This window comes from Cervus canadensis, chromosome 6 (genome assembly GCF_019320065.1).
Source record: "Cervus canadensis isolate Bull #8, Minnesota chromosome 6, ASM1932006v1, whole genome shotgun sequence".
NCBI classification, from domain to species: Eukaryota; Metazoa; Chordata; class Mammalia; order Artiodactyla; family Cervidae; genus Cervus; species Cervus canadensis.
In genome coordinates this window covers 62,925,346-62,936,420 of record NC_057391.1, presented here as the reverse complement: position 1 = coordinate 62,936,420, position 11,075 = coordinate 62,925,346, and positions in this window count along the sequence as shown.

The window sequence follows — 11,075 nt, the reverse complement described above, 5'->3', positions numbered from 1 at the left end:
GTTTTCTGAGATGCTGGGTGAGAAGCTCCATGTCTGGTTTTTATTCCCCTTCTGAACTGTGATGTGGGTACACACCTCTCAGACCAAGGAGCCCTAGGTTGTTTTGCTGTTTGCTTCCCACTGCCTCCTCAACATCTGCCCTGTGTTTGGTAGGTCCTCAGTAAACTGGTTAAATTTGTTTAGTAAATGAATGATTGAAATAGTGAATCCCTTCCTAGGAAGTCTATTTTCTCAAAGATTGGAAAGAGTCTTGATGGAGGGGAGAGTTAAATACAAATGTAGCTTTGAGAAAGGTAGGAATAAAATGAAATAAAGCTATGGCTCTAAGAAGGGCTTCGCTGGTAGCTCAGCTGGTAAAGAATCCACCTGCAATGCAGGAGGCCCCAGGTTGATTCCTGGGTGGGGAAGACTCGTGAAGAAGGGATAGGTTACCCACTCCAGTATTAGGGCTTCCCTGGTGGCTCAGAGTAAAGTAAGAATAAAGTAAAGTAAAATAAAGAATCCGCTTGCAATGCAGGAGACCCAGGTTTGATCCCTGGGTTGGGAAGATCCCCTGGAGGAGGGCATGGCAATCCACACCAGTGTTCTTGCCTGGAGAATCTCCATGGACAGAGGAGCCTGGGCTGCAGTCCATGTGATGACAAAGAGTCTGACCTGACTCAGCAACTAAGCACAGTACATGTCTCTAATAAAGATTGTTACAAGTAGTGATGTTTCCAGGAGAAGTGGTATTTGTCTGTAGCATTTCGCTGGGTAATAGCTGAGTGAAATGACTAAGGATGTCTTAGATACATATGTTTTTTAATTCAAATAGCCACTCACAAAAGTTAACACACAGACATAGAAAACAAATTTACAGTTATCAACGCGATAGTGAGAGGAAGGAACAAATTAGTAACTTGGGATTAACAGACACATGCTGCTGCTGCTGCTGCTGCTAAGTCGCTTCAATCGTGTCCGACTGTGTGACCCCACAGACGGCAGCCCACCAGGCTCCCCCGTCCCTGGGATTCTCCTGGCAAGAGTACTGGAGTGGGTTGCCATTGCCTTCTCCTAACAGATACATACTCCTAGACAAATAAGATGTAAATAATAGACAAATAACAAGAACCTATTGTGTAGCACAGGGAACTATATTCAGTATCTTGTAATACCTATAATGGAAAAGAATCTGAAAAATAATATATATGTGTGACTGAATCACTTTGCTGTATGCCTGAAATGTTGTAAATCAACAATACTTCAATTTAAAAATGAACTCAAAATGGATTAAAGACCTCAATGTATGACCTGAAACTATAAAGCTCCTAGAAGAAAACAGAGAAAGAGCTCCTTGACATTGATTTTAGCAATAATTATTTGGATATGACACCAAAAACACAAGCATTAAAAGCTTAAAGTAAACAAGTGGGACCTACATCAGACTAAACAGCTTCTACACAGCAAAGGAAACCATCAACAAAATGAAAAGGCAGCCTACAGAACTGGAAAAAATATTTGCAAATCATATATCAAAATAAGAGCCTAATATCCAAAATATATAAGGAACTCATTTATACAACTCAATTGCAAAAAAAAAAAAAAAAATCTTAAAAAATGGGCAGAGGAACCAAATTTTTCCAAAGAAGATATATAAATGGCCAACAGGTACATGAAAAGGTGCTCAATGTCACTAATCGTCAGGGAAATGCAAATCAAAAGCACAAGGAGATATCACCTTATGCCTGTTAGAATGGCTACTGTCCAAAGACAAGAGATATGTATTGGAGAGAATGTAGAGAAAAGAGAACCTTTGTGTACCATTGGTAGGGATATAAATTGGTGCATCCATTGTGGAAATAGTTTTGAAGAAAACCAGAACTACCATATGACCCATATGGTATGTACTTCTGGGTACATATCCAAAGGAAATGAGATCACTATCTTGAAGAGATATCTGCTCCCCCATGCTCATTGCAGAATTATTTATAATAGCTAAGACCTGGAAACAACCTAAGTGTCCACTGATGGATGAATGGAATAAGGAAAATGAGAGCTTTCTCTCTATGGCTATGCGCTGTGCTCTGCTTAGTCGATTCAGTCACGCCTGACTCTGCGACCCTATGGAGCATAGCCTGCTGGGATCCTCTGTCCATGGGATTCTCCAGGCAAGAATACTGGAGTGGATTGCCATGTCCTCCTCCAGGGGATCTTCCTGATCCAGGGATCGAACCCGAGTGTCTTACATCTCCTGCATTGGTGGGCAGGTTCTTTACCACTAGTGCCACTCTGGAAGCCCATCTGTAGCTATATATTATGTCTGTATCTAAACACATTCACACACACACACACACACATACACGTGTCGACTTAAAAAAAAATGCACAACGTGAGAGTTGCAAGTTAAGTTTTATTTGGGGCAGTATGAGGGCAGCAGCCCAGGAGACAGCACCTCGGATAGCTCTGAGAAACTGTTCCAAAGAGATGGGTAGAAGGACAGTATATATGATTTGGGTGAAAGGAGGAGTACATGCAATCAAGCACATTTATCTTTTTAGCAAGGTTCTGTTGGTCTCATGAAGCTTCTGCTAGTCATGAGAAACAGTCATCACCATGAAGGATTTTAGTGCTTTTCTAGATATGAGAAGGTACACGAATTGGACTCATAAAATCAGCTCCTGAGAATAACTATCTGAAGACCTGTCCTGCCAGATTCCAGGAGCAGAGTGCCTCACTCCAGCTCTCCACCTTGAACTCCTTCAGCGGGGTGTTGGAGGTCAGCAGCTCACAGCAGCACATGATTTAATTCTTGTAGTGGTAGATGGCAAGTGCCCATGGCAAGTGCCAATTTGTGGTTAACACACACAGTGAAACATTATTCCGTCATTAAAATGGCAGGAAGGAAATTTGTGACAGCATGAATGAAACCTAAGGGCATCATGCTCAGTGAAGTAAATCAGAGAAAAACGAATACCGAAATAATCTCACTTATATATGGAGTCTAAAAGTCAAGCTCATAGAAACAGAAATGTAGAAACATAATTTCGTTGCCAGAGGTTAGGAGAGAAGTGGGGAGATCTTGGTAAAAGAGCATAAACTTCCACTTAGTTACAAGATGAATAAATTCTGGGATCTAATGTATGGCATGGTGATTACAGTTAACAATACTATAGTTAACAAGGGCTTCCCTTGTGGCTCAGCTGATAAAGAATCTGCCTGCAGTGTGGGAGACCTGGATTCAATCCCTGGTTTGGGAAGATCACCCGGAGAAAGGAAAAGCTATCCACCCCAGTATTCTGGCCTGGAGAATTCCAAACTGTATAGTCCATGGAGTTCCAAAGAGTTGGACATGACTGAGCAACTTAAAAAAAAAAAAAGTAGTTAACAATACTTGGAAGTTGCTAAGAGAGTAGATCTTAAGTATTCTCATCACACACACACAAAAGTAACTGTGAAGTGATGGCTATGGAAACTACTGTGGTAATTGTTTCATATATATGTATATATATTTATTATATACAGATATATCTCATTTTATATGTATGTATAACCAAAGTTTCAGATAATGTTGAATTGGTCAAAATCATTCAAATGGACTTTTTGGCCAGCCCAGTATTAACAGCTACTATTCATCAAGCACTTATTATGTGCTTTTGTATTTTTTGTTTTTTATATTTATTTATTTGGCTGCATTGTGTCTTTAGTTGAGGCATGCGAACTCTTAGTTGTGACATGTGGGATCTAGTTCCCTGACCAGAGATCAAACCTGGGCCCCCTGTATTGGCAGCAAGGAGTCTTAGCCACTGGACCACCAGAGAAGTCCCTATTTATTTCTGTTTATTGTTGGTTCCCTCTGACTTTCTTTTACTTCCTTCCCTGACTGCACAGTTCTTTGCTGTATGAATGATGAATCCAAGAGGGACATAATAGGCACTCAGTATTTGCTAAGTAAATGAATTCATAGTGTGGGCCCTGGAGAGAAATCCTGAGGCTGTTTGATTTGATTACTTTCAATGCTTTCCCCTCGTAGTTAACTATTTAATGCCTCTTAAAATGATTAAAAATTTAAGAATGAAGCACTCAGTAGGTTGTGTGTGCTTCCTAATAGGTTGCTATATTTGTAAAATACAAAAAATAAAAAACAAAAAAATGTTAAAATGTCTTTTCTCCAGGGAACTAAAAGCTGACCACTTATTTCAGATAAATAAACCTATTCTCAAAACAACTCCATGATGAAGCAGTTATCAGCCAACTCTTTAGTACATTTTTACAGGAAAGTAAAATTATGTATACTCTCTTTTAACTTTGTCTTATCTTTTTATTGAAAGATGTAGATAAGTATTATTGTCTCTATTTTACTGTCAGGGAAAGTGATAGTTACCCAAGGTCATCCATGTTTAGGAACAGAATCCAGAAATCCTGACTTTTACAACTCATCTAGACAAACACTGATTGGAGAATCCTTGCAGGGACTGACTTATGTAAACAAGGGAGGAAATAAGGTATAATCTGGTTCATAAATAATTCCTGTCCTCTCTAAAATAACCATATAATTAATTGTGTAAAGATAAATTCTTTCATCCAGACAAGTTTTTCACTGTAGGAGGGAAATGTGCATGTGAAGGATTCACCTGATGGAGTTGGGAACATCACCTAAGATAGATTTGAAAGTGCCTTAGTGGTTGGTACTGTTCTTGCATTACTGGCCCCTCAAGGTTTACACATAGAAGTCACTGTATGCTGGGGATTGTTTTTGAAAATAGACCCCTTCTCTGAAGAGGGTACCTGGCAACCAATTTACTCAACAGAATCATTCATGGTAAATGACTCATCTATGAGTATTCAAAAGGAGTTACCCATAGGAATGGCCTTCGCCTCTTCAGAATATGCTATAAATCTTAAGACTTTGAGTCATGAGGCCACAGGGCGAGGAGTGGCATTGCTTAAAGGGCTAACCTCTGGTAATAAGAAAAAGGGATGGCCAACTGGTTGTTATGGAGACAAGAGATGAGTCACCCTCTTGTTTTTCTTTCCAGTGATCTTCCGGGATAGATAAAGCTCATGCCCTTGCTACTTAGTGGGCTTGCTTATGCTAATCATGTGCTCAGAAATCTTTTTGACTTCACTTCCTTAATTGCACATCCCCATCCAATACTCTTTGGTGTCAGATCCATGCCCCTTAAGCTAACAGAAGGGTTTTGCTATGATCCAGGTGTGTCTGGGAATTTATAATTTGTACACATGCAGTAAATGGCTCAGTAGTACCCAACCCAAAGCCTATAAAACTCTTCCAAGATAAGTGTATAAAGCAATCTAATAACATTGATAAAAACATCATTGAGTAACTTCTATATACATATCACTATGCTATTTGAAATAAGGGGCAAGCCCAACATTAGCCCTCAAGCAATAGTTTTGCTGATTTCTACTGATAACAGAGATTTTTAGGACCTTGATGTGAAAGCAAGGACCCTGGGAGAAGCATCTCACCAGGAGGGAGAGGAGGAGCTTTGAGGAAGCTGGTGGCATGCCAGAAGATCCAGAGGGCATCTGGACGAGGGGAACTTTTGTTAGAGAATGCCAGGAGAGAGAAGCAGATGAAGAGGAGAGCAAAGAGAGTGAATTTCCAAGGGTGAGTAGAGAAGAGAGAATAAAATAAGTGGAGGAGAAAGCAGAACCAATTTTTAATAGGAAAATAGAATTGGGGACTTCTCTGGAGGTCTAGTAGTTAAGATTCTGTGCTTGCAATGCATGGGGTGAGAGTTTGATCCCTGGTCAACCTGACATGTGGCCCAGCCAAAAAGAAAAAAAAAAAAAAGTAGAATTGGAGAGGACTGTAGAGAGGACAGTAGGAAAATTGTGGACAAATAAAAAGTGTGAGTGAGCTGAAACAAGGCAGAAAAGAGATGATGAAAAACTACCCAGAAACCAGCATGACACTGGGGCCAAATAAGGAAAGAATGTCTGACAAAAGATGAAGCTCTTAGGAGATATCAACAAAAATATGTTGATAGTAAGTATAGGCAACAGAATGCAGGAAAGCCAGATAAGGGAAAACAAACAGATCTTTCCAGTTTTCATATTTGGACCCTGGGGAATCCATGGCAAGTTTGGCAAATCAGTGTCCAAGGGGTATTAACATACAAGTGACAGGTGAGAAGTGTAGTCGGGCACTGGGACATTTGGTCTGTCTCATGCCAACAACTGGATTCTGAACTTGGAATTATGTGGAACATGTGGCTGCCAGACAGAGGGACTGAAGGAGATGCTAGTGTTATGAGGAGCAAAATACATCCTGTGAAGCAGAGAAATTTCCAGATTCAGGATGAAGTGATTGTGCCTGTGTGCTATTTCAATTCCTGGTTGTTTGCACATACTCCCTTAATTTTAGAGGTATTTAATGGGGGTCTAATATATGCCTCAACCATTTTGCAAAATCCAAGTCTTGCGGGGGTTCTTCAAAGCCTGGTCAACAAGTGAGATGGGATCAGTGGCATGAAAGCTCACTGCTGTTACACTCTAACTAGAGCTCCTCGGGAGTACAGTGGAAGCCGTAGCCTGCTTTGAAGGGAGACCCCACCCCTTCTTGAATGGGAAAGACAGTATCACCAGAAAAAGGTCTCCTGGCACCACAGAGGATAGAAAGGGCCTTCTCCAGCCTTGCATCAGCCTGGCCATCTCAGTGATGCCTGCCCTAGAGCCTGACACTAGGCCTGGCTTCTTCCCAGCTACCACCTAAACCCCCATGCCTGCCATAGCCACTTCTCTCGATAACTAGGCTTCTGGAACATCAAGCAGGCCCTGTCACAGCTGCTGCCACTATTTTTGAGAAAGCCAGAATGAGGGTCTGTGCATCAACCACTATCTGAACTGCCTCTTTACTTTTTTTTTTCTTTTTGGCTGCACAAGCTTTTTGTTGCAGTGTGCAGGCTTATTTGCTCCATGACATGTGGGATCTTAGTTTCCCCATCAGGGATCAAACCCTTATCCCTTGCACTGGAAGCTAAATTCTTAACCAGTGGACCACCAGGACCAGGTCTCTCTAAGCTGCCTCTTTGAGGAAGCATCAAACTAGGAAAAGGATAGAGAATATATTCACTTGCTAGGGCTACTGAGACAAAGTTCTACAGGCTGGGTGGCTTCAACTACACAGATGTGTTTTCTCACAGTTCAGGCGGTTGGAAGTCTGAAATCAAGGTGTCAGCAGGGTTGGTTTCTTCTCAGCCTCTGTCCGTGGCTTGCAAATGGCCACTTTCTCCCTGTGGCCTCACATGTTCTTTCCTCTACACATATTTTTGTCCAAATTTCCTCTTCTTATAAGGACATCAGACTTCCTTGGTGGCTCAGAGAGTAAAGCATCTGCCTACAACGCGGGAGACCTGGGTTCAATCCCTGGGTTGGGAAGATCCTCTGGAGAAGGAAATGGCTACCCACTCCAGTACCCTTGCCTGGAAAATCCCATGGACGGAGGAACACGGTAGGCTACAGTCCATGGGGTCGCAAAGAGTTGGACACGACTGAGCAACTTCACTTTTATAAGGACATCGGTATATTGAATTAGGGCTCATCCTAATGACTTAATTTTAACCTCTTTAAAGACCTTGTCTCCAAATACAGTCACATTCTGAGGTACAGGGTGTTAGAACTTCAACACATGGATTTGGAGGACACAATTCAGTTCACAACGGAGAGAGAATGGGAAGGAGTGGGGAGGGGTTGATCGTTATTTCAGCTGGTGTGATCAGGGAGGTGATAACTGAGCTGAGATGTAAACAATGAGGAGGGACCAGCAGGAACATCACTGAGAGCAGCCGCAGGGACAGGGGTCAGGGCAGACACCTACTTGGCGTCTTCTCCCGACCATTTCTCTCAGAAGCCCCCTCCCACCACCTGAGCAGAAGAGGCTCCCAGCAGCCATGTTGGCACCACCTCTCGCCCCCACGGGAGTCGATGGGATCAGGAGCAAACTCTTGAAACAAGCTGAGCGTTTGGATTCTCTCACCTGGGAGCTTGCATGTGGGCCTCTGAGAGACAGTCAGTCGGTACAAGCGGCTGTATCTTTACCATATGAACTTGGGAGCCACATGAAGTGAAGAGCAGAGAAAGCTGAAGAGATGAATCAAGAAGCCTCAAGGAGAGAGGAGACAAGACTCACAGAGAGTTCTGACATATTTAAATGTCTGGTTCCAGGCCTTTTCAGAGCCCAAGTCTCATTTCTGCATTTGGGTTTTATGTGTCACTCTTGCCCACCACCCCTACCTAACACCCCACCTTTATTTTTTTATTTTTTTTTTATTAATGAACTATTATTTTTATTAAGCATCATTAAACTTACTAGGAAATTAGGAAATGACAAATCAAATATAATATTTCATTAAACATGATATGACAGTATATGGGGCTATTATCTTAGAGTAGACTTCTATACAAAATTTTAAATTATTTTTATAATAATTTTATCATATGTATGACAAAATGTGAGATATAAAAAAGTAGAATGCAAAATTTTTAACAACATAATCTCAAGTACACAAATATGTATGTGACCCACACATATGTTCACACATATGTTCAGTTCAGTTCAGTCACTCAGTCGTGTCCGACTCTTTGCAATCCCATGGACTGTAGCCTACCAGGCTCCTCCGTGCATGGGATTTTCCAGGCAATAGTACTGGAGTGGGTTGCCATTTCCTTCTCCAACACCCCACCTTTAAAAAAAAATCCTTTTTTTTTTCTTAGGTTTGCTAAAGCTTGTTTCTGTCATTTGCCATCAAGGACCCCTAATATAGAACCCAGGCCCTCACAGGACTTCACTGAAGTCCATGTGAATTGTGGATGACTGGGTCATCTGTGTGTGCATGCATGCTACTTAAGATTTAAACCAAAAAATAAAAGAGAGGGAAAAAAATTGAGGGAGTGGTTATGATTCTGGGCTTTCACTACCATGGCCTGGGTTCAGTCCCTGCTTGGGGAACTGAGACCTTGCAAGCCACGTAGCACGGCCCAAAAAAAGGAATAAAGAATGACTTGAATCCGAGAAAGCTGGCTTTCAGTTTTGTTGCCATAGCTACCGCTACATGACTCATGTTCCAGGATTTCTACACTGAATCTTAACACTGCCCATCCACAACTCAGGGGCCTGGGAGACATCCCGCTCTTCGGAAGTCTTTTCTGGGAACTTGGCATTGGGTAACACCTTCTCTACTAGGTGGCCTGTCCACTGTCAGCCCAGCCTTCCTTAGAACCACAATTTTCTGATCTTTGTCCCCAACAATCACTCCTGAGTACTGGCCTCCACCTTGCTGCATTCTCCAGGACTGTCATTCTGCTCCTGATGTGCTCCTCGGTGGATTCTATCCTCTTCTTCCTCTCCAAATCATACACACACACACCCAAATCATGCAAACCCCTCTCCCCACACCGCAGAATCACACAGGCTTGCTTTACATGGATTTCCCTCAGCCTGTTGCTAACACTGGAGCAGTTGAAACACTCCCTGGGTGTGTCTTCTCCAACCTGCTGGTCTGTTAGGTTAGGAGAAGCGGAGGGGAGGAAACCAGCTGGAAAGCACGTCAAAGCTCCAGATAAGCATCGCCTCAGATAAGCATCGCCTCCACAGAGCTACTGCTGTCTCGGTGCAGAGCTCTGGACACTGCCAGCCCCGAGGCAGGGTGGGGTGGAACAGGACTGACTGACTCCCAGCAGGAGATCAGTCCAGTCTGCACACAGGCTCCATGCTCTGCTGGTCAGCAAGCGTAAAGATCTCCACGGAATGAACTGGGAGATCTGTTTTGTGTAGGAAATAGAATATGGAGGAAGATTCCCCCCTTGGCACATTTGAAGGGCATGCCATGTGCTCTGAAACCACAAGGGCAGAACCAAGGTCATAAATCTCAAAGAGAAGCTGAGAGGCAACACAGGGAAGCTGAGAGGCTGTTTACTATAAACTGTGGAAATCTATTGCCGAGAAAAGTACATTCTGAATCATACCCAGCGTGTGAGGCAGGGATAAGTGGTAAGTACTTTTCAGAGGAGGCCTTTTTCTTTCTAATCCAGGTTGTAAGTCAGAGCTCTCCAAACCTCTTGTTATCGTTAGCTGTCAGATTAGAGCTAGAGTGACAAGCTCCTGATATCATGATCATGGGACCCTGAGAACTACTTGCCCATGATCCCAGCAAGAGTAAAAGTCAATGGTCTTACAGTCCAATGGGAAGCTTCTATTTGGGCTAAATCTAGCATAGAAGTGGAAGTGGGGGTGGAATTGGGCCATGGAAAGTGAAGTTCATGTTTATAGAGTTGAAAATAAGTACTATAACATTTAAGTTAATAAAAGCCCTTTCTGGGAGCAAAGGAAAAGTCAGAGCATGGTGATTGATTCCTGGTCATATACTGGCATAAAAGTAAGAACAAATGTACCTGCACTGGTATAAGATTCCAGTAGATTAACTGTTATTATCTCCCTTGTAGAGAAACCACAGATTCCACTGTCATCATTATCACTAGAAAAGAAAGAAAATGAAGTCGCTCAGTCGTGTCCGACTCTTTGCGACCCCATGAACTGTAGCCTACCAGGCTCCTCCATCCATGGGATTTTCCAGGCAAGGGTACTGGAGTGGGTTGCCATTTCCTTCTCCAGGGGATCTTCCTGACCCAGGGATCGAACCCGGCTCTCCCACGTTGTAGGCAGACACTTTACCGTCTGAGCCACGAGGGAAGTCCACCTGCTACTCATTCGGCCTCTGCCAATTCATTTCTTCCTTCATTCATCATGTTGTCATTCATACATAATCATGTCTACTATTTTCCAGACACCATGGTAGAAGAGAAAAATGAAAGTAAATAAGACAGCCTCCCATCCAGTTCTAAACTTTCTCGCATGAACCTTTCCTGTTTAAGGGAAGCCCCCAACTGGGTCAGGAGCCCCCAACTGCTGGGTCAGGCACACACATAATAAACTAAATACAGGGACTCCCGTGGTGGTCCAGTGGTTGAGACTCTGCACTCCCACTGCACAGCACATGGGTTCCATCCCTGGCTGGGGAACTAAGGTCTTACACTCTGTGCTCAGCCAAACAAAAAACCCCAACTAAGTCCTA